We start from the raw sequence: 25401 nt of genomic DNA, 5'->3' as shown, positions 1-25401 counted from the left end.
TCCCTGCCAGTCTGCAGAATTATTCAAACAAGCCAACTGTATCCTTGCTTTTGTACTGGAGGCACCTCACCTCCATGATTCTACAAAACTCATCTTCCAGACCAAGCATCTGGTTGTTCACCCTGTTCCTGAGTGCAACACCCTTGGGGTTCTGAATAGCATGTGGGGGTTATCTTCTCCCAGGCTGTATTTGTGACTAATAAACTACCATTGATCTCACTTGTCCAGAGTTGGGTGTTATATGTTCAGTCATTATCATAACCTTAGGAAAAGAAAAATCCTTTATTATTGGATGAATCAGTTCAGTTCAGTTCAGTTGCTCAGTCGTGTCCAATTCTTTACGACGCCATGAATAGATGATGTTTAAAAGACTAAACTGGATATTGAATAATTAGCCTATGAATAATGAAGGCAGTAACTTAAACATAAAATGAAAAGTAAGAAAAAATTCTAAATTAAAAAAAAATGGGGATAGGCATGGCCATGGTGTATTTGTGGCACAAGGTGAAGACTGTTCTGGCTAGAATAGAAGGTGTTTTTGAGGAATAAATATATTTAATTAGAGATCATGGGCCATGAGAATTATTAAAAGGAACTGGATACAATATGATTTAAATTAATGAGTCATTTCAAAAGGAAGTGCCCTGATGAAAGCCATATTTGAGGAAGATTAGAAATATGGAAGCTAGAAAGTTATAAAATTTCAGGGTTGATAGAAATTCTAGGGACTTCCCTGGTGGCTCAGACGGTAAAGAATCTGCCCGCAATGCAGGAGAACTGGGTTCAATCCCTAGGTCAGGAAGATCCCTTGGAGAAGGGAATGGCAACCTATTCCAGTATTCTTGCCTGGAGAATTTCATGGATAGAGAAGTCTGTCAGGCTACAGTCCATGGGTCACAAAGAGGTGGACATGACTGAGCTTTCAGGGAACTTTCACTTTCAAGGAACAAAACATTGAAATGTTAGGTTTCCCAGATGACACAGTGGTAAAGAATCCACCTGCCAATGCAGGTGATGCAAGAGATTTTAGTTCTGTGTCCCTTTCAAAGCGTGGGTCTCCTCTCCCAGATTCTTGCCATGTGATTATCCAGTATAAGTTGAAGTTTAAATATGTGTCCTGCCTGCCTCCCATGCCATCTTTGGGTACCTCTACCTTGTAGAAAGTATTAACTTGAATTTGATGCTTGTACATGTTTGTCCTATTGTAATTACTGAGATCCAAAGAAACAAGCTTAATTACCCTCCCATGGGGATAGAAACTTTTCTGTACTGCACTTAGGACCCAAACAAGCTAACTGGATTGCCTAACATAATTGGAGTAGAGAGCTGCAAAGTGGAATTTGAATTCAGATTTTCCAGTTAGTAGTCTTTCCATTACACTGTTGTCATTGACAAAGGCAGGGAAGTGAAAACATGTATCTATGGATTATTTTACCTTTTGCAATTGAAAAAGCATCATCTAATTGTGTGATGAGAAGCATAAAATGAGATGACTATATATATTGACTTTTTTTTTACATACATGGACTCAGATTTTTTCCTCATCTTTAAGAATTACTGAATTTTAACATCTTGAAAGTGTGTAAGAATAACAAAAGTAATTACTGACTGTTTTTTAAGTGTAATTAGTTAAAGTTTCTGTCATTGTGTTTCAAAGGACTGTATATGCTAATTTTTTCAAAAGGGATATTATTCTCCATAGGGAGTTTTCTGGTAATCATGACTCTGTAAAGCACCTTTGCATTAGCCAAATCCCCACAGGAAATGCGGATTCAGATGCTTTCAAATAGTTTAGATTCCCAAACTACAGAAGCTGATGCCATATAATTGTTTCGAGATTACAACGAGCATAATTATTTTAAAAATGCAACTCAAAACTCAGGAGCTATAGCTTTCTTATGTGAGAGGAATTGATGGCTCTGCATTTTGTGTTCTATTTTCTGTTAGTGTCATTCTGGTATTGATGAATGCAGACATTGTTATAAATTGGGTAGCCCTGGCATATGAAAAGGCATCTACCTTTTTTGTTTTCATTTGAAAGATTACAATATAAGTTGAAGCGTCAAATGTATTGCAGTATGTATTCAAGTGTAATTCATCTGATTTCTTTCTGTCTAAACTGTAATCGTAAAGTTGAATATCACATTAAGGTCTGCATTAGTTATTCAGGTGCTAGGATTTTTTTTTAACACAGAAATACCCTGGAGCATTAAATCTTTTTTTATATTCATCTTAGTAACTAGAAAAATAACTTTGTAGTGATTGCTTAAAAATGAAAACTGCTGGGAACTGAGGGAGAGGAGATGTATGCAGTTCTTTGTCCTGAGTCTCAGCTTGTGGGGCACACAATTCTTCCACGAAGAATGAGTTCTGTGGGATTTTTATACCTTTATTATAGAAAATAGAAGTTTGAACTTGGGGATATTTTCCCCTTTTTTATGACATTGTAATGTTCTGGACAGATAAATTCCAAACTCTAAGGAGCAATCTAAAACCTTTGAAACATAAAAACCGAAAGTAACAATATGTTACAAACAAAAGGAGCTTTGTAAACTCTACAATAGGAAGTCACTTCATCACATTACCTTTCAAATTTCTCTTCAAAGCAGACAAAACTTCCCAGTCTGAGTATATTGTTAATAAAATACAGCACCAATTCCCATGACAATTTATTGAACTACACTCACCTTCTGTTATTACCAAAAGACTTCTGAAGAAACCTCAAGCCCAGGTGCAGTATGCTCGTGGGTTTAGGGGGTGGGAACTGGAATAAAGGGAAACTTGTGGGAACTAAATGAAAGCTCTGACCAAGGACATGATTTATCTCAGTCATAAGTTAATATTGTTTCCATGAGCAAATTATAAACCTGACAGGACGTATTGAGGTGTCTGCTCAGTCCAACATATTGTACCATTCCTGTGATTGTTTATTTCTACTGATGTTTAAGGAAGTTTTCACTTTTCTCTTGGGAGATAAGAGGACTAATCATTAATCTGGAGGTAACAGATGACATATTATCACAGAGTTGGGAAGGAGGCCATTTTCAGAGATACTCTGGCCCTTCAACTACTGATAACTTTAGGAATGGCTAGGAAGCTTCTTCAGTAACCTAACATCAGTTCAAATGATGCATGCTGTCGTTATGGTGAAGATAAAACTTATAGTGGATATATAGTGGATACCAGCAATGGAGCTTAAGCAGGAAGGGAGGGCAGAGATGATAATGCCAGGTGACAGACCTTGATCTGACTTATTAGGAATAGAAAACACCCTTTTTGGAATTCCCAGATATTATGTAGGATTATGTTAACCTACTTACAGTTACAGGATCACAATGACTTTAGACCAAATTGCTCTAGTGGTAAAGAATCTGCCTGAAAATGCAGGAGACACAAGAGACTTGGGTTCGATTCTTGGGTTGGGAAGATCCCCGGAGTAGGAAATGGCTACCCACTCCACTATTCTTGCCTGGAAAATCTCATGGACAGAGGAGCCTGGCGGGCTACACTCCATGGGGTCACACGGAATTGGCCATAACTGAGCAACTGAAAACATACACACACACACAGAAGTATGAGAATAGAATTGAGAAAAGCAGTCAGGAGGCTACTGCAGTAGCCACTTGAAAGAATGCAGTGGCATGAGTCAGAAGGGTTGCTGTAGACATAGAGCCAAATGCATAGATTTAGAGAGAATGTAAAGATACATTTAGCATGTTCATCTGATGGATCAATATGTGATGTGAGGGCAAGAAAGGAGACAAAGGTGACTCTAAATTTCGTTTCTTTAGTCTGAGCAATAGGTGAATGGAGGAATTTGATGTGTGATTTTAGACCATTGGAGGAGAAGTAGATTGGGGGAAGAAAACAGATATTTGGTTTCAGATATGTCAAGTTTGAAATGCCAATTAGACATCCAAGAGGAGATGTAAGAAAATGGATATATGAATATGATATCTGGGTGACAGGTAGAGAACAGGGAGACATTAAAGTGTATCAGTAGGAAGATACTTAAAGTCATAAGCAAGAATAACAACAGGAGTGAGTATAGATAGTGAGGACCAGTTCCTGGAGTAAGCTTTATGGTATAAAGTTTGTGATAAATATCTTGTCCTGTGAGTCAAAAACCCTGCCATGAAAGTCTGTGCCACAACCATGAACACTGACTTCTACATTTCCCCAATGCCAGGCTGTTGGTCCTATTACTCCTACCCACTATCAAAGATGGGTTTTGTTTTCTTAACTGAATTAAATTCTATTCAACAGGATGTTCAAAACTTTAAGAAATGAGCTGTCTTCTTCTCAAGTAAAGCCTCCTAAGCAGAAGTTAACTCTTCGTTAGTTGAAAGATTTGGGAGTCGAGTCACACGCCTTCTGAGACACGACATATCGAACAAAGTCACCAACCTCCAGACACTTAATGTCTCTTCTGCACAGTGAAATGGGATAGGAGCTGCCTGATGTTATTTCATTGTTCCCAGTTCTTCCTGAGGAGGTTGGGAAAGAGTAAGGAAATGAGAAACAGCGTGTCTTCCATCACAATTGATATAAGCAGAAATAAGGCATATCATAGGACTAGTGTTCTTTCTACCCTTTTGAGTTCATGGCTGAGACCCTTATAACAAAAGACAGACTAATAAGAGAAAGAAATTAACAGAAGTTTCCCTGTACCTCATGTATACATGAAAGATCTTCAGGGAAAAATGAATAACTTCAAGGTGATTTAGAATTCAGTATGAAACGCCATATTAATATGAAAATATTTTTTAATGGTAGAATCAATGACTTTTAGGAAAGATGAATGGGTATTTAGAAGAAAAGATGGAAGATGTGATAGCCTGTGACAAAGTTTGTCTGGTTGGTGTGGTTTCCTCTCCTGTAATAAAAGTCCATCTTCCATGGTTGATAAAATTCCTGGATAGGGGATGTATGCCAAGTGAGCTCCTTTGGAGGCGATGTCATTGGGGAGATAAGGGGAATTTAGAGAAAGCCTCTCCCTGCATTTGTTGTTTATCAGGTGCCAATAGCTCACACACACACACACACACACACACACACACACACACACACGCACACACACAAATCCATATACCGAAGCAGCATATTTTGGGGTTCCATGTCCGGCTATGCCTCAGTGGTTATGAGTTATCCTTTATCTGCAGCCTCTGAATGGCTTTACCTTTGTGCCCCAAAGAGAAATATAGAAAGCCTCTGTTAGCATCACGGTTGGTCCTGACACTTACCCAGTGTGCTGTACTGTAGCTGTTTGGCCTTCAGCTTCTCTTCTCTCAGAGGGAAGTTAGCTTCTGACCATGGAACATAAAGATGCTTTACTTCAAGACATTTGACATGTTCCTGTTGCAGGGTATGTTTTGTGGTTTTGCACTTCTGTTGTTCCAAGGACTTGGACTCCTAGACAGCAGCCCACCAGGCTCCTCTGTCCCTGGGATTCTCCAGGCAAGAATACTGGAGTGGGTTGCCATTTCCTTCTCCAATGCATGCATGCATGCTAAGTTGCTTCAGTCGTGTCTGACTCTGTGCGATCCTATGGACAGCAGCCCACCAGGCTCCTCTGTCCATGGGATTCTCTAGGCAAGAATACTGGAGTGGGTCGCCATTTCCTTCTCCTCACTAAGACCTCTTCCACCCCCCAACTCTGGCCATTTGAATGTCTACATCCATACCTCAACGTTTTTCTCTTTTGATCTGGGTTCTCTTGGATCTTCCATCATTCTAATCTCACCAAAAACATTGCCTCTTTGAAGAGCTGTCTTTGTATTCAAGCTGGTACTTACCTTAATAAAATAAATTTCTTAAAATGGGGACTAAAGCCAGACTGAAGTGAACTGAAGAGAGAATGGAAAAGCTAGAATTAAAATTTTACATGTGAAGAAAAATTGAGCAAAGCAGAGATCAGTGTGTTGGTGGTGGTGACAAAGTTATTGGCATGATTCCTATGAACATTCTGCATCCTTCCTTCAGAAGAAAGTCTTGACCATTTTATCCATCTCCATATGGTATAAGCGAATTCAGCCTTAGATGTATATTTTCATCTGAATTCCTTTCTTTGGTTGAACTTATTGGTCTTTGTTTCCCAACATCTGTTTCTTCTCTTCTCTTCTTTAATAATAGATGAAGAATAATGGGAAGCATCCAGGAACTGACACTGAGTAGAAATATACCTGACAGTGAGACTCCAAATTCAGTTTCAATATAATCTAAATGTGTCCATTTGAAGAAGTTACTTATCTGTAAAATACTATTTTACAAACTCTTGTAATGTCCTTTAATTTTCCCCAATTCCATGTGAATATTTGAAGACCATGTTTTACTTACAGCCACTGTGAGTAATTTGCATTTTTAGTTTTGAAATATGGGCATAGATAAACAATTATCCAACCTTCCAGGGAGCTTTTTAATTTAATTATTAGAAATCTACTTACTTATTATTTGTCTTCAACAGAAAAATAATTAACAGATGTTATATTTTCCACATAGATTTTAATTTTCTGCAAATAAGTTGACATTCTATCTAGGTAAACATCATAGGCATACCAAATGAATTAATTCAAATAAAATGAAATGAGAACATATTCTCTTTTTAAATAAATAATATATATTTAATATTTTATTGTGTATAAACCTCTAACTTCTTACATCTAGAATAACATAAAAAAACCTGCCATTTTAGTTTCACATAAAAGTTCAACTAAAAAGTTAACCATATGTTCAATTAAGAAACGTATCCCTAATTATGAGTTTCATAACAAAAATCATTTTCTCCTGTGAGGAACAGAGACAGACTTTCGTGAAAATGCAGTTTGAATTTTTTTGGCAAACTGCAATTTGAATTTTCCATCAGCATTTCAAAAATAAGTTTGTCAGTATGACACAAGGAAGACAATGCAGCCGCCTACTTTTCCTGACACCTGCTGTGCTTCCCAAATGATGATTCTGACATTTGTGCTTTGCTATAGCAAAGAAAAGAAATAAAACTAAGGTTCAGATAAGGTCCAATTCTGTGATACAATCTGTAACTTCTGAATGACCAACGTAAGACCGAAATACATCTACTTTAATAATTTGGCATCTAACTCATAATTTCTCCCCTAAACTCAATGATGTTAGATAGATGGTACACTTTTACATCAACTATTTTTTATCATATTTATGAACACACAGAGAAATTTGCTCTTGTGAATTCTGAAGAAACTGTTTAGGTACATTAAAAAACAGAAATCAAGAAGTCTTGCTTTCAGGGTAAACCTTGATGATGTTATCTTCATGGCAACTTAAATCATTAAAAAAAAATTGGAGTATAATTGCTTTACAATGTTGTGTTTAGTTCAGTTCAGTTCAGTTGCTCAGTTGTGTCTGACTCTTTGCAACCCCATGAACAGCAGCACGTCATGCCTCCCTGTCCTTCACCAACCCCCTAAGTTTGCCCAAACTCATGTCCGTTGAATCAGTGATGCCATCAAATCATCTCATCCTCTATTGTCCCCTTCTCCTCCTGCCCTCAATCTTACCCAGCATCCGAGTCTTTTCAAATGAGTCAGCTCTTCTCTTCAGGTGGCCAAATTATTGGAGTTTCAGCTTCAACATTAGTCCTTCCAATGAATACCCAGGGCTGATCTCCTTTAGGATGGACTGGTTGGATCTCCTTGCAGTCCAAGGGAGTCTCAAGAGTCTTCTCCAACACCACAGTCCAAAAGCATCAATTCTTCGGCGCTCAGCTTTCTTTACAGTCCAACTCTCACATTGTGTTAGTTGCTGCTATATAACAAAGGAAACTAGCAGTATGTATACATATATCCTCTCCCTCTTGAAACTTTCTCTAACCCCCTGACCCCATCCCATCCCTCTAGGTCATTACCATACTGAGCTGAGCTCCCTGTGCTATACAGCAGCTTTCCACTAGCTATCTATTTCATGCATGGTAGTGTATATATGTCAGTGCCACTCTCCCAATTCATCCCACCTTCTTCTTGCCTTCTAGATTCCATATAGATGCATTAATATATGATATCTTTTTTTCTTAATTTCTTCACTCTGTATGACAGAGTCCAGGTCCGTTAAATCACTTTTTATATACTAGTGCCACAGCAGGCTTATCATTCAAGAATACACATGATAAAGGTAAAATATGCCTTTAAAATATGAGTATCTAGTTATACTACCTAACTTCACCAATGTAGAAGTGAAAACTTACATAATTTTAGTAATCTTTTTGGGGCCACACAGTTTTCCTGGAACAATATCAAATCTGACTTTTGGCCATTTTGTGTATTTCATGTCAAGACCAATTGCCCATTAGACACTCAAGTTATTTTTCAAAATGTAAATGTAAGACCACCAGTAGCTTGGGTTCTATTTCAGTTGGTCTGGGTAGTGACACAGTCATCTCTGAGTGTGATATGTAGGTAACTAGGGGAATGATTATTTACCGAAGACTTGCCTTCTTTGGACACTGTAGGTCACAGAATGTTAATTTTGATCAGTGGAATAGATACTTGTTTAGGTGAGTTGGATCCAGATTAGGGTAAGTAACCTCCTTAGGATATGTTATACATGGCATGGAATTCTCATACCATCATTTGGGAACTGATACTTTCTTGTTACTACAGCTTTTACTCAGAGCACGTGTAGCTGCTAAGGAATCAAAACCTCAATAGGACATCTTAGTGTGTCATAAGATATATTTTATGTATGTGTGTGTTTATTTTTTCTGAATATCAGTATGTCTACAAAGAAAAGCATTTAACATTTCAGGCAACTTCCTATTGACCAAAAACTGCAGATATTCAAACCTCATTTCATACAGACTAGAAGGTATACATTTCCTTTTTCATTCTTTTTTTTTCTATATTACTAAAAATTCAGTACTATTTCTGGTCCAGTATTTTATGTTTTCCCAGATTCTGGGCAGAAAACATATCAAGGCATATTGTAAATAGTACTGCAATGAACATTGGGATGCATCTATCTTTTCGAATTACAGTTTTCTCTGGATATATGCCCAGGAGTGAGATTGCTGGATCATATGGTAGCTCTATTTTTAGCTTTTTAAGGAAACTCCATGCTGTTCTGCACAGTGGCTGTACCAGTTTACATCCCTACCTACAGTGTGGGAGAATTTCTTTTTCTCCACATCCTCTCCAGCACTTACTGTTTGTAGATTTTTTTGATGATGGCCACTCTGATGGTGTGAGGTGATACCTCATTGTAGTTTTGATTTGCATGTCTTTAATAATTAGTGATGTTGGCATTGGTTCTATAGAATTGATAGTTTTGTAGCTAACAGTATCTCCCCCTTTCCTCCGCTTTCCTTTTCTCTCTCTCTACAACAATGTTTTTATTTAAGAGCACAGTTTTAAAATTAGAGAACTGTGGCTTGGGTCTTGTGTCTGCTAGGTTCTAGTTTGATAATTTACTCAAGTTACTTTGACATTCTAAATTCTTCATTTCCTAATCTTTAAAATTATAATATCTTTTATTTCACTTATAATTGTAAACATTAAATATGAAAAACTATTAAGTTTATTATATTAATAGTTAATTATATCAATATATTTATAGATAAAAACTATTAATATTTCATTAAATATGAAACTATTAATGTAGTGCCCAAGACTGTTTATAATCATTATTATTTAATCAATAAGATTTCATTATTGCATGAATCAATGAAATAACTGAATAAAATGAATAATACTGTGGGGTGAATATCTGTGCCCCCCCTTAATTCCTATGTTGAAACCCTAATCCACAGTATTATATTTGGAGGTGGGGCCTTTAGGAGGTAATTACGGGGATAGAACCTTTATGAATAGAATTAATGTCCTTATTAGAAGTGACCCAAAGAGACAATCTCTCTCTCTCATCTAAGGGCACATCAAAATCTGTGAGAAATAAGATTCTGTTGTTTAAGACACCGTGTATGCAGTTATAGCAGCCAAAACAGAGTAATACAGAAATATTGGGATAATTATGGGATGCTCACAGAAAGAAAGAAAAACCTAGGGAAGCAAGTATAGGAATCATGAGATCCATGAATCTCCCTGATATTTTCCAGTAGCTTCAAAACAGTCTCTTTGGAGTGTTTCATCTGACTCTTGTTCATTTGTTATTCTCAAGATTTTAATTTCTGGAAGGGAGTATGAGTGGCCCACCTGGGTCAGGTGTACTCTGCAAGGATGAAGGGAGGAGGATACAGAGTGATAGATCTTTGACAGCCATTTCTATGAAGAACACAGGGAAAGTGAGAATTCTTCCACAAAGGAAAAGAGGAAGACTGATTTTCAAAGAAAATGGATGAGCAAGAATGGCTGGAAAATATCTAACAAATTCAGACTATATTTATCCCTTGTATGTTTACAATATAAAGAGAAAATCATAGACATAATATTTTTCTCATAGATACAATTTTAAAATGCCTCTACTTTGCATAACTGTATATTGTGCACACGAGCATGCATGCACTCACTATCCTGTTTCTGTAGAGTGATAGCTTGAAGACCAAATGACAAGTACTTGGCCTTGAGTGATTCCCCTCTCTCCTGTTATGTCATAATATGATGTGATAGTCTATTAACTGAACATAAAGGTAAGTTTATCTACCTCTAATGCGCTTTATATACATTAGTAGGAGAAAGATCGTTGGAAAGGTAAAACTACTAAGATATATGATTAAACATGTATTTGGGATCTAGTATGGAAATAAAACCCAAGTCGTAGTTGATTTTCTTCTACATGGTATGGATTGTGGGTCAATGCATCTATCAAACCACTGTCCAGTCTAAGACTCCTCCAGAGCCTAGAGAAAGCAAGCAAGAAAGCAACCAACAAACTTCATTTTCCAGATAACCTCATGACTAGATTTTTGGAAGTTAGTTAATTTTCACCAATCTCTGCATTTATGTAAATTGTCAGGTATAAGATTTGCAAGGTTAGTTGAGGTGGATAATGTCTTTCTTCTGCTCTTTCTGTGTATGGTACCTACCCCCAGTCACGGAGATAATGTGTTTTAAGGTGTCAACCTGCAAGTGTGAGGCTTGTGTGCTCATTGATTAATTGATTACCCATGCAGATTAAGCAACAGACATGGCTATAAGACAAAGAGTTGCAGAGGTGATAGGGGTTTCCAATATTCTAAACTAAATTGAAGGCACGTATGTTCCTAAAGATAACCATCCCAAATGCTCTTTCTTGATTTCCCTGCCTTACTGATTGTGGCATACAGCAGCTCTCTGGGTCAGATATGTAGTACCATTGTTACTTTTTCACTGGAGAGTTGATCCAGATTTCCTTTCATGAGTGATTGAAAGCCTTGAACGTCTTTCCTGTTTTGTTTTGCAGTAATGTAACCATAATTTCGGATATAGTACAGAAAAGAAAGTGTCCCAATCACTTGAACTTCAGCTATAGTTTTATAGGCTCCTATATTATAGAGATTATATCGTTGTCCTTTATTTACTGTTTTATTACTATGAATATTCTACCAAATACTGAAACATTCTTTTGTCCTCATGTTTAGTGGCATGAACAATGCTCAGTGACCAACTCTTAGATTCCAAATTAGTGAAACTATTTTTGGATCCCCTAATAGAAAGTGTGTTATCCCTTGAGTGAAATAATCTTGAAGTCCATAGAACCTGATCTCTTGGTGAAAAAATTAAAAATATTAAGAAGGTATATATTTGAGTACAAACTTGAAGTCACTACCATTCCAACTGTTGGTTCTGGGATCTATGCATTTTACTCATAGTGGAAACTGCAACATTGATTGGCATCTTAATTCAATCACATCCTACAAGTCAATATGTCATTGCATCATTCAGTAAAACTGTTTCTGGATGATAAAGTAGATGGTACTAGAGAATCCCAAAGGCATCAGACAGTTGCCCTACTTTTGCTGTCAAATAAGGGGTATGATTGAGTCAGTACTATGTAAGATAGTGTGTGATGGATAGTATACCATTTGTGCATGCTTAGTCACTCTGTCATGTCTGACTTTTTGTGATATTTATGGACTGTACCCTGCCAGGCTCCTCTGTCCATAGGATTTTCTAGGCAAGAATATTGGAGTGGTTTGCCATTTCCTCCCCCAGCGGATCTTCCCAACCCAGGGATTGAACCCTTGTCTCCTGTGTCTCCTATGTTGCAGGCAGATTCTTTACCAGCTGAACCACAGGGGAAGCCCACAATATACAATGCATGTGGCAAATCTATTTGTTGAAATGCTGGCAGTTATTTGAAAGGAAGGAGGCACATTCATTTCTACAATAAAGTCTATTCCAGGGAGGGAAAAGTATAACTTTTAATGTAAAAGGGGCTCAGTGTAATAACTTGCTTCTAGATTGGCTTTTTGAAGATATCAAGTTAAATGGGAATCATCAGTTTGATTTATTTGTTGTTAGTTTGTTTATTTTCATTGCTAGAAACATACAATCTAGACCAGAGTAGTCAAATCAGATTTAGTGGGTAGAAATCCAGTAACAGCCTCTATTCTGACATCTTGGGCAATTTTATGAATCCATTTTTATATCCATAGATCATTCTTGCACTGGGCTGGATGGCAAGGGTACTGATTTTCATCCACAGAGTAGATCATCATATCTACTTGATTGCTAAGAGCCTATAATATAGAGAGGGTTTTCTGATGGGCTTTTACAAGGAACACGGGCATCCTTATTGTTTGAGCATATTCTGAAGAGATCCATTTCATGTTTACCCCTTTCTCTGGTGGGCAAAATGAGGTCTTATACATCAGTAACTTGTTTATACTCTGTTTTTGTTTATCTATTCTTTTAAAGCTATTTTTTTTTTTTTTAATTTTTGGCTGTGCTGGGTTCATTGCTATATGTGGGTTTTCCCTAGTTGTGGCAAGCAGAAGTTGCTCTCTAATTGTGGAGTACAGGCTTCTCCTTATGGTGGGCTCTCTTTGGGAAGGAGCATGGGCTCTAGGGTGTGTGGACTTCAGTAGTTGCAGCTCATGGGCTCTAGCGCACAAGGTGAGTAGTTGTGGCACATGGGCTTAATTGCCCTGGGGCACACGGAGTCTTCCCAGGGTAGGAGTCAATCCACATCCTCTGCATTGGCAGGTGGATTCTTAGTCACTGGACCACCAACGAAGTCCTGATTTTTTTTTATTTTTTATTTTTTAAGATAAATACCTTGGTTTATACTTACTTGATAGGAACATAGTTTCTGGTAGGTTATTTTTTTTCTCAAAATGCTACAACATAAATTTTAATTATTTTAGCTTACACTTTTTTTTTTTTTTGGTCTTGTTGTTTTTCTCTTTTCCTGTTATGTTTTGTTTTTTTTTTTATCTTTTTTTTTTTATTCTTCTTATCATTATTGGAGTATAATTGCTTTTCAATGCTGTGTTAGTTTCTGCTGTACAAAAAAGTGAATCAGCTGTATGTATACATATAACCCCTCCCTCTTGAGTCTCCCATATGGTTCTGGGGCTTGCTATTTGAAACTCAGTATTCACATCCAAGATGTTCAGGAGATTGAGCATCTGCAATGGATAGGTAGCTTGGATCTCTCAGAGCATGAATCAGGCCACATATGTTTTTGAGATTCTTTCTCACCTGAAACTTAAACATGTAGGGATCATTAACTACAAAGGCTAACTCAGTGAGAGAGAGTGAAATTTCAGTATAATCTCATCCACTTATGCTTCATTCACTTCCATGGTGATAAATTTCCTGATAACTTTGTATTATTCATAGTTAAACTAAGTTTCTTAATGAGATATTTCCTTTGCAAGCTGGACAGTAATTTTAGGGAGGAAAAATGAGATCAACTACTGAAATTTTTCTTTTAGGTTTAAAAAAATACACAAAAGTAACTCACACACACAAAAGTGCATATTTGCTGTGATATATGGCTAAAAAAAATACAATAAGATCTATTTCATGTTTTATCGAATTTATTTGTAACACATTTTAATGAAATATCAATAAAATTGATATGACTGAATAGATTTCTATTTCATTTGGAAAATGTAAAAAACAAACATGCAGTGTGAATATTTTATAAATTTAATAACTCAGAACATAGTCCACATTCTTGGTTCATACTAATTGCTAACTTGATATAGAATTTGTTTTATTTGATTTACAATATTAGTTTTAGGTGTACAGCTTCAGATTCTTTTCCATTATTATAGGTTATTACAAGATATTGACTATAGTTCCCTGTGCTATACAATAAATCCTTGTTTACCTCTTTTATACATGGTAGTGTGTATCTGTAATCTCATACTCCTAATTTATCCCTCTCATTCCTCCATCCCTTTTCCCCTTTGGTAGCCGTAAGTTTCTTTTCTATGTCTGGGAGTTTGTTCTTGTTTAGTAAATAAGTTCATTTCTGCCTTTTTTATCCATATATGGGATAATATGAAATATTTGTATTTCTTTGCCTGATTTACTTCATTTAGTATGATAATCTCTAGGTCCATCATGTTGCTGCAAATGACAGTATTTCAGTCCTTTTTATGGCTCAGTAATATTCCACTGTATATATGTAACACACATTCTTTATCCATCCATCTGTTGCTTCCACGGTCTTGGCTGTGGTAAATAAGGCTCCTATGAAAATTGGAATGCATGTATCTTTTTGAATTAGAGTTGCTGTCTTTTCTGTATACATGACCAATTTCACAAGTAGTAAAATGTAGTATTTTTAATACTACATTTTACTGTAGGGCTGCAGGGCTTTAATACTGTAGGGCTTTAAATGTAGTATTTAAAATCTCCCTTTATCCTTAAAAGTCTGTATCTGCTATAGAGGACAACTATTTTGCCACCTAATCAGTAGAAGAAAGAACATGTATAAATCAGTGTGTGTCTATCTCTTGAGGAAGCATTCCAGCAGGTTTCATAATACCGTTGTGTAAGAGGATTCTATAACCATCATGTATAATTATTTGTGGGCTTCCCTGGTGGCTCAGATGGTAATGAATCTGCCTGAAATGCAGCAGACCTGGATTCAATCCCTGGGTCAGGAAGACCCCTTGGATAAGGGAATGGCTACCTATACCAGTATTCTTGCCTGGAGAATTCCATGGACAGAGGACCCTGGTGAGCTACAGTTCATGGGGGTCACAAAGATCTGGATACAACTGAGCGACTAACACTTTCAAAAGTGTTTGTTGAGGGTTGTATAAATGAAGCATAACTTAAATCTCTTGAGGTCTTTGTCTGAAGTCATCACTGTGACTTCATTTTCCTCATACATTTGAAGTGCATTTTTTTGGTGGTCCAATGTACCCCTGATGGACAATAAATTGTCTTTTATATCATTTCAATCAGATCTCCTAGAGTTAACAGGGTAGGGGGGAATCTAAAGATGAACACTAATTTCCCCACACTTTGATCCATGAGGTTTACTTCTCTCATTCTCTGCAACAATACAGACTTGGCTACTGTCTTACTTGATGGGTAGTTAGGTAATTTCCAACTAATAAGGTAGCACATGTCACCATGGAAAATAAATGTAAAAAAGCAAAATGGCTGTCTGAGAAGGCCTAACAAATAGCTGGGAAAAGAAGAGAAGCAAAAAGCAAAGGAGAAAAGGAAAGATATTCCCATCTGAATGCAGAGTTCCAAAGAATAGCAAGGAGAGATAAGAAAGCCTTTCTCCGCGATCAATGCAAAGAAAGAGAGGAAAACAACAGAATGGGAAAGACGAGAGATCTCTTCAAGAAAAATAGAGATACCGAGGGAACACTTCATGAAAAGATGGACACGATAAAGGACAGAAATGGTATGGACCTAACAGAAGCAGAAGATATTAAGAAGAGGGGGCAAGAATACACAGAAGAACTGTACAAAAAAGATCTTTACGACCCAGATAATCATGATGGTGTGATCACTCACCTAGAGCCAGACATCCTGGAATGTGAAGTCAAGTGGGCCTTAGAAAGCATCACTACGAACAAAGCTAGTGGAGGTGATGGAATTCCAGTTGAGCTATTTCAAATCCTCAAAGATGATGCTGTGAAAGTGTTGCACTCGATATGTCAGCAAATCTGGAAAAGACAGCAGTGTCCAGAGGACTGGAAAAGGTCAGTTTTCATTCCAATCTCAAAGAAAGGCAATGCCAAAGAATGCTCAAACTACCGCACAATTGCACTCATCTCACACGCTAGTAAAGTAATGCTCAAAATTCTCCAAGCCAGACTTCAGCAATATGTGAACCATGAACTTCCAGATGTTCAAGCTGGTTTTAGAATAGGCAGAGGAACAAATTGCCAATATCCTCTGGATCATCGAAAATGCAAGAGAGATCCAGAAAAACATCTAATTCTGCTTTATTGACTATGCCAAAGCCTTTGACTGTGTGGATAACAATAAACTGTGGAAAATTCTGAAAGAGATGGGAATACCAGACTACCTGACCTGTCTCTCAAGAAACCTGTATGCAGGTCTGGAAGGAACAGTTAGACCTGGACATGGAACAACAGACTGGTTCCAAATAGGAAAAGGAGTCTGTCAAGGCTGTATATTGTCACCCTGCTTATTTAACTTATATGCAGAGTACATCATGAGAAACGCTGGGCTGGAAGAAGCACAAGCTGGAATCAAGATTGCTGGGAGAAATATCAATAACCTCAGATATGCGGATGACACCACCCTTATGGCAGAAATTGAAGAAGAGCTAAAGAGCCTCTTGAAAGTGAAAGAGGAGAGTGAAAAAGTTGCCTTAAAGCTCAATGTTCAGAAAACTAAGATCATGGCATCTGGTCCCATCACTTCATGGGAAATAGATGGGGAAACAGTGGAAACAGTGTCAGACTTCATTTTTTCTGGGCTCCAAAATCACTGCTGATGGTGACTGCAGCCATGAAATTAAAAGACGCTTGCTCCTTGAAAGGAGGGTTATGACCAACCTAGATAGCATATTTAAAAGCAGAGACATTACTTTGCCAACAAAGGTCCGTCTAGTCAAGGCTATGGTTTTTCCAGTGGTCATGTATGGATGTGAGAGTTGGACGGTGAAGAAAGCTGAGTACTGAAGAATTGATGCTTTTGAACTGTGGTGTTGGAGAAGACTCTTGAGAGTCCCTTGGACTGCAAGGAGATCCAACCAGTCCATCTTAAAGGAGATCTGTCCTGGTTGTTCATTGGAAGGACTGATGTTGAAGCTGAAACTCGAATACTTTGGCCATTTCATGCGAAGAGCTGACTCATTGGCAAAGACAATGCCAATGCTGGGAAGGATTGCGGGCAGGAGGAGAAGGGGACGACAGAGAATGAGATGGTTAGATGGCATCACCAACTTGATGGACATGGATTTGGGTAAACTCTGGGAGTTGGTGATGGACAGCGAGGCGTGGCGTGCTGTGATTCCTGGGGTCTCATAGAATTTGACACGACTGAGTGACTGAACTGAACTGAACTGAACTGTCACTATAAATTAAATGGATAGAATGAGTCATTAAGACACATCAAATAAAATATACCCAGTTCTTTTTTGTGAATGGTATTAAGACTGAGGTTTAGCCCACAGAAAACACTGCAGACTCTTTTAACTTCTAATTGAGAAGACTTCTGATTGATAGAGGACTGAGTAAATTCTGAATACACTCCCACTTCTACCAAGCTTCATATCTTAAGCTTCAAACACAAAATAATAAAGATATATTATTGTCAATGAAAAGACATAGCTGAAAAGAGAAAAATAGTAATCTTCAAGTACTAAAAGGGACTTCCTAGCTGCAGCTGTAAAATGGAAGTTGAAGCTGTATGACTCACTGAGGTACTGGGGCCAGTACAGACCTGAGAGCCTGAGGTGTTAATGGTTAATGTACTTGAGGGATTCAGAGTTGTCATTTTAAACCCTGCTACGAGCAGAGCTGTACCTGATTGAACTTAATAAAGTGAGTAGCTCTGAAAGCAGTGCATACTTACTGAAACTTCCAATTGCTGGTTAAATTGTACTGATGGGAAAAATTGGACCCAGCTATGGCTGTTAGAGAAAGTGAGTCCCAGTTTCACAACACCTGTGCAGCTGGGCTGAGATTCTTTTGGTCAGTTGGGAAGGTTTTGTAACTCATCCATGTGGAAGAAGTTTTTAGTGGTGTTTTAAAGCTTTATTTCTATTCATTTTAAACCAAACACGCACTGGTAAACAATGTGAAGGGACTATCCTAGACAAGAGTACCACTCAGAATACAATGAGGACAGTGACCCACACTGAATAGAGTAAGCTGTGCATCTGCTCAGAAACCAGCTTTTCAGAGCAGATTTCCTGCCTGCTCTGTACAACAATGCAACACCACCTCATTCTCTCCTTTCCGCCATGTGTTATTTTTCTGGTTTGTCAGTTATCTCCACCTGAACAAATTACACATTTATACATTTGTTATCTCTCTTCCCTCATTAAAATACAAACTTCATATATCAGGGTTATTGCTGATTTTGTATGTCGCTATCTAATCAGAATACAGAAACTTCCTGGCATCCAATATGTATTTGATAATTATTTGAAATTATTGAATGAAAGTTTGAGCATAATTATATAATAAATATGACAAACATTGCGCAGAAATACAAACATGAGTTTTAGAATTGTTTGATCAAAAAAAAAAACCAAGAAAACTTGTAGCTCTTTCCGTCTTCCTAAACGTAACTTACTGTACATTATTTAGTAAGAAGAAAGTGGCAAGATTTGGAGAATAGGTACCAAAAGGAACTAAAAAATATGTAAAGTAGATATAAAATAAAATAGACTTTTTATTGGCCATTTTCGAGCGTTAATCATCAAGTCCACGTTCCCATATTGAGAACTGAAAGTAGTAAAGAGAAGCACAAGATTTTCATGACAGTGAAAATACTTGGTATGATTTTACAATGTTGGATACATGTCATTATGTGTGCTGTGCTTGGTCACTCAGTCATGTCTGACTCTTTGTTACCCCATGGACTATAGCCTGCCAGGTTCCTCTGCCAATGGGGATTCTCCAGGCAAGAATACTGGAGTGGGTTGCTATGCCCTCCTCCAGGACATTTGTCCAAAGCTATAAAATGTACCATACAAGGAGCAAATAACCTCCTGATCTTCTCATTTATTGTAAACTTACAACAGCTCTAAAAATACTTTATATATAAAAGTATATATATATATTTTTATATATAAAATAAAATATATATAAAATATATAAAGTATTTTTAGAGCTGTTTTAAGTTATTAATATATATATAATAGGTGAGAAGTTTTTATATGGGAAAAAAAAATTGTTTGGATTCTAGTATCCAGATTCACATTACAACTTGCTAAGGGCAGAGGATGAATATTCGTTGGTAATACCCAGTTTTGAAATCAGCTCATCTATTGATGAAAACCACATTTAAATTAATTTATCAAGCACCTATCTGAGTAGAAGTCTACCAACCCCACCTCAGGGATGGATTAAAGCAGTATGTGAAGTAGTTCAAGATAGTAGAACATATCAAGAAAATTTCAAAATTTAAGCAATCAAGATATTTTCCCATTGGAATGCTATAATCTACAGCAGGAATCAAGAACATTAGCAGAAACAATATGGTATTAAAGCATATCAAAATACCAAGAGAAATATGAATGCATTAATTATCATTATAGGGCTTTCTAGTTGGTGCATTGGTAAAGAATCTGGCTGCCAATGGAGGAGATGCAAGAGACTCCAGTTTGATGCCTGGGTTAGGAAGATCCCTTGGAGTAGGAAAGGGCAACCCACTCCAGTATTCTTGCCTGGAAAATTCCTTGGACAGAAGAGTCTAGCAGGACACAGTCCATAGGATTGCAAAGTCAGATACAACTGGACACACATACACACAAAATTGTCACTTTGGCCCATGTCCACGTTGTACCTGACTCTGTAAAGTGACTGATCAGGATGCCATGATGTCTTTCATCTCTCTCACAGGGCTATCATTCTCTATTGCTCTGGTTTGATCATCTAAATTATAGTAATTAAGTATATGCCATCATTTTGTCAGAAGACAATTTACCAGTGTCTTTCTTTTCACTGAATGCATTTGCTCAGTTTAGATTTGAAAACAATGCAGTTAATCACAACATAAATAGTTTTTGTAGGCTTGCTCAAGATAAGATCTGGTAGGATACGGGGTTTAAAATATTTTTTTTCACTATAAAATTAAGTTTAATCACAATTCACATGGTATTTGAGTTAATATTCATATTATATCTATATTCATTATTGACTCAAAAATGTACTTAATTATAGTGACTTTCTATGTCACCTTCTTTTTTCATTTGTTTAATTTTAAGATCTGTTTGATGTGATTGTAACTAAGAATGATGTCTCTGGTTACATTTGTATCTAAGCATTTTCATTATAAAAATGTGTAACCCACTTAGTTTTTCTAGTTATTCTTTTACACAGAGGGGCTTCCCTGGTGGCTCAGATGGTAAAGCATCTTCCTGCAATGCGGGAGACCCAGGTTCGATCCCTGGGTTGGGAAGATCTCCTGGAGAAGGAAATGGCAACCCACTCCAGTACTCTTGCCTGGAAAATTATTTGAGTATCTCCATTCTTACTTAGTTCAAAGTAGGGACCACAGTCACTTTATCATTAATTGTCTTCATACAAAATGTTATGAATGCCTGAAACACAGTGAGGGGTGGTCTCTCAGAAATTTCTCTGTTTACCATGAATTCTGAACCTGGAGTTTCACACACTAAAATGGTGCATCTCAGAGTGTGATCTAAGGTTAATAGTACCAGATTTATCCAGTGAGATTGCTGACAATGTCATATCTGGGATCTCATTATTGGCCTACTGATATGGAGTCTCTGGGGATGGAGAGATCTCTGGGGTGGAGAGACTACAGTGATGTTAATGCACACTGTAGTTTGAGAACCTATGATTCCAGGAACTCTAGAACCTTCATACATAGATGAATAAATGAGAAAAGAATAAGCATTTGATATATGCTTTGAAATTTTTCTTTTTTAAAGATCTCTATAGAAGAGGAAGAGACATAAGAAAGCCTTCCTCAGCGATCAATGCAAAGAAATAGAGGAAAACAACAGATTGGGAAAGACTAGAGATATCTTCAAGAAAATTAGAGATACCAAGGGAACATTTCATGCAAAGATGGGCTTGATACAGGACAGAAATGGTAGGGACCTAACAGAAGCAGAAGATATAAAGAAGAGGTAGCAAGAAGACACAGAAGAACTGTACAAAAAAGATCTTCACGACCCAGATAGTCACGATGTTGTGTTCACTCACACTCACCTAGAGCCAAACATCCTGGAATGTGAAGTCAAGTGGGCCTTAGGAAGCAACACTACCAACAAAGCTAGTGGAGGTGATGGAATCCAGTTGAGCTATTTCAAATCCTCAAAGATGATGCTGTGAAAGTGCTGCACTCAATAAGCCAGCAAATTTGGAAAACTCAGCAGTGGCCACAGGGCTGGAAAAGGTCAGTTTTTATTCCAATCCCAAAGAAAGGCAATGTCAAAAAATGCTCAAACTACCACACAGTTGCACTCATCTCACACGCTAGTAAAGTAATGCTCAAAATTCTCCAAAACAGGCTTTAGCAATACGTGAATCATGGACTTCCAGATGTTCTAGCTGGTTTTGGAAAAGGTAGAGTAACCAGAGATCAAATTGCCAACATCTGCTGTATCATCGAAAAAGCAAGAGAGTTCCAGAAAAACATCTATTTCTGCTTTATTGACTATGCTAAAGCCTCTGACTGTGTGGATAACAATAAACTGGAAAAATCTGAGGGAGATGGGAATACCAGACCACCTGACCTGTCTCTTGAGAAACCTGTATGCAGGTCAGGAAGCAACAGTTAGAACTGGACATGGAACAACAGACTGGTTCCAAATAGGAAAAGGAGTACATCAAGGCTGTATATTGTCACTCTGCTTATTTAACATATATGCAGAATACATCATGAGAAACGCTGGGCTGGAGGAAGCACAAGGTGAAATCAAGATTGCTGGGAGAAATATCAATAACCTCAGATATGCAGATGACAGCACCCTTATGGCAGAAAGTGAAGAAGAACTAAAGAGCCTCTTGATGAAAGTGAAAGAGGAGAGTGAAAAAGTTGGCTTAAAGCTCAACATTCAGAAAACTAAGATCGTGGCATCTATTCCCATCACTTCATGTGAAATAGATGGGGAAACAGTGGAACGAGTGGCTGACTTTATTTTTGGGGGCTCTAAAATCACTGCAGATGGTGATTGCAGCCATGACATTAAAAAGACACTTACTCCTTGGAAGGAAAGTTGTGACCAACCTAGACAGCATATTAAAAAGCAGAGACATTATTTTGTCAAGAAAGGTCTGTCTAGTTAAGGCTATGGTTTTTCCAGTGGTCATGTATGGATGAGAAAGTTGGACCATAAAGAAAGCTGAGCGCCGAAGAATTGATTCTTTTGAACTGTGGTGTTGGAAAAGACTCTTGAAAGTCCCTTGGACTGGAAGGAGATCCAATCAGTCCATCCTAAAGGAGATCAGTCTTGGGTGTTCATTGGAAGGACTGATGTTGAGGCTGAAATTCCAATACTTTGGCCACCTGATGCGAAGAGCTGACCCACTGGAAAAGACCCTAATGCTGAGAAAGATTGAGAGCAGGAGGAGAAGGGGACAACAGAGGATGAGATGGTTGGATGGCATCACTGACTGAATGGACTTGGGTTTGTGTGGACTCTGGGAGTTGATGATGGACAGGGAGGCCTGCTGCTGTTCATTGGGTCACAAAGAATTGTACATGACTGAGTGACTGAACTGAACTGATAGAAGAAAAACTGGTTAACGAGGTATATGTTCACAGCCTAGCATAACAGAATAATAGTTCAAGTCTCAACCAGGTATGTAGGTACTACCAAATGCAAGCTGAAATTCACCAGGTCTTATGACAAGGAAACTCCTATGTTAAGGTAAACAGATCATAATTCATTCAGTAAAGGAGCTGAATATTATATGTTCTGTAAGCTTGGTATAATAGAGATGAATTTTGACTTATGAAACCTCTAGATACAAGCAATATCACTAAGACTAGGTTGTTCAGTCGCTACGTCATGTCCATCTCTTTGAGACCCCATGGACTACAGCAGACCAAGCTTCCCTGTCCTTCACTATCTCTTGGAGCTTGCTCAAACTCATTTCCACTGAGTAGGTGATTACATCCATCTATCTTATCCTCCGTCACCCCCTTCTGCCCTCAATCTTTCCTAGCATCAAGTTCTGTTTCAATGAATCGGCCCTTAGCTTCAGCTGGCCAAAGTATTGGAGCTTTAGCATCAGTTTTTTCAGTGAATATTCAGGGCTGATTTCCTTTAGGATCGGCTGGTTTGATCTCCTTAGTGTCCAAGGGAATCTTAAAAGTCTCTTCCTGCACCATAGTTCCAAGCACATGAATTCTTCAGTGCTCAGCCTTCCTTATGGTCCAAGTCTCACATCAATACATGATTACTGGAAAAACTATAGTTTTGACTATATGGACCTTGGGCTTCTCTGTTGGCTAAGATGGTAAAGAATCTGCCTGCAATGCAGGAGACACACAGGAAATGCAGGTTCGATCTCTAGGCCGGGAAAATCCCCATGAGAAGGAAATGGTAATTCCCTTCAATATTCTTGTCTGGAGAATTCCATGGACAGAGGAGCCTGGCGGGCTACAGTCCATGGGGTCACAAAGAGTCGTACATGACTGAACGACTAACACACACACACGGAACTTTGTTGCCAAAGTGATGTGTCTGCTTTTTGGTATGCTGTCTAGGTGTGTCATAGATTCCCTGGTGGTTGAGATGGTAAAGAATCTGCCAGCAATGCAGGAGACCCAGGTTCTATCCCTGGGTTGGAAAGATTCCGTGGAGAAGGGAAAGGCTACCCACTCCAGTATTCTTGGCCTGGAGGATTCCATGGATAGAGGAGCCTGGTGGGCTACAGTCCATGGAGTCAGACATGACTGAGAGACTAACAGGAGGCGTTTTTAAATCACAGATGGTAATTGATGATCAGTAAATATTTGGCCAGTAAAGAAATATTTCAAAATACATGACTCTCACACACAATAAACCTTAAATATGTATGAAGACTAGTCATTCATCGATGAAACAAAGTTTGTAGTAAAGTTTAGAGCTTTTAAATTTTACACATTTTATTGATTAGATAGATTTTTGAAAAGTGATGTGGTGGAATTAAAACCATCCAAATGTGGCATTGAAAATGGAAGGACATTATTATTCACTCATGACTGAAGGAATCCCATAAATTATGATAATTGAAAGTGGCTTTGAAATATGTCTTGGGAGTTTAGCTTTCTCCTAGGGAAATTAAGGCCTTATTTGTTCACATAGAGCTATGGGGCATGGAATCTTGTCTTATTAATTGTGACATTATTTATTAAATGCATGTGTTTTCATAGGCATTATATGATAGAGGTAGTGAAATGTATAGTTTATCTTAGCTACATAGGGCTTTCCTAATGTCAAGAAGAATTATTCTGAGGATGTGTCTGTGGTCATAACCAAACAAATACATGGAAAATATGAGTACAAACTGTAAATGCATATATTTATTTCTTGAAAGCCTGCCAATGTTCAATTTAAAATATTTACAGTTCAAACACTGAAAGAGAAATTCTACGAATGAGGTTGGATTTTAGAGACAAAAAAGAAAGAATATAATATGGTGCTGCCTCAAAATGTGACTTTGTAGAAAACTCTGCAGATTTTCTCTCTGTGCTAAGAATCAGCATAATGTTGACTGTGACAAAAATTAAAGAAATCTATCATCTTCCTCCTTCTTTTCCTTTTAATATCCTTTTATAATTTATAAGTAGCAAGAACTATGTTTAGGTAATATTTTGAATCAGCTTTAGCATTGAGCTCAGTAAATTAATAAATATGTAAATAAATCAAAGGCATGAAAAAGCAAAATGTATGAGATTTGAACAATTACTTCACTCTTCAACTTTTTTGTCTACTATCTACCATGTACTAAGCTAAGCATTGGGGCAAAGAAATAAGACACAGTTCCTGCAACCAATGATCATCTTCTAATGATGACAAAAGATAGTTACAACTAGGGGAATATTAGAGGAAACATTGTAGAAGAAGAGACATTTCAGGTAAAATTCAAAGGACAAATAGGAACTAAGAAAATACAGTGAGGTAGTACAATCCGATGGAGAAGGAAATGGCAACCCACTCCAGTATTCTTGCCTGGAGAATCCTAGGGACGGCGGAGCCTGGTGGGCTGCCGTCTATGGGGTCGCACAGAGTCGGACACGACTGAAGCGACTTAGCAGCAGCAGCAGTACATTACGATGAGGGCAATAAAATGTATGTAAACACCTTTGCATATAAATTATGGCACATTTATGAGAATTCCAGTTTAGATATATTCTA

The 25401-nt window shown here is 37.6% G+C and overlaps 1 long non-coding RNA gene across 1 annotated transcript; it reads left to right on the top strand.

The window, feature by feature from the left end:
• Positions 1-8398: 8398 nt before the first annotated feature.
• On the top strand, positions 8399-24670 carry LOC145530162 (uncharacterized). The gene is made up of 2 exons (XR_014071506.1): positions 8399-8521; positions 20980-24670. It is a non-coding gene; the product is annotated as an uncharacterized LOC145530162 (long non-coding RNA).
• The last annotated feature ends 731 nt before the right edge of the window (positions 24671-25401 follow it).

This window comes from Giraffa tippelskirchi, chromosome 2 (assembly GCF_054371585.1).
Source record: "Giraffa tippelskirchi isolate mGirTip1 chromosome 2, T2T-mGirTip1v1.2.pri, whole genome shotgun sequence".
Lineage (NCBI taxonomy): Eukaryota > Metazoa > Chordata > Mammalia > Artiodactyla > Giraffidae > Giraffa > Giraffa tippelskirchi.
Note: the sequence above shows the minus strand (reverse complement) of the source record. Positions and strands in the feature narration are given on the sequence as shown.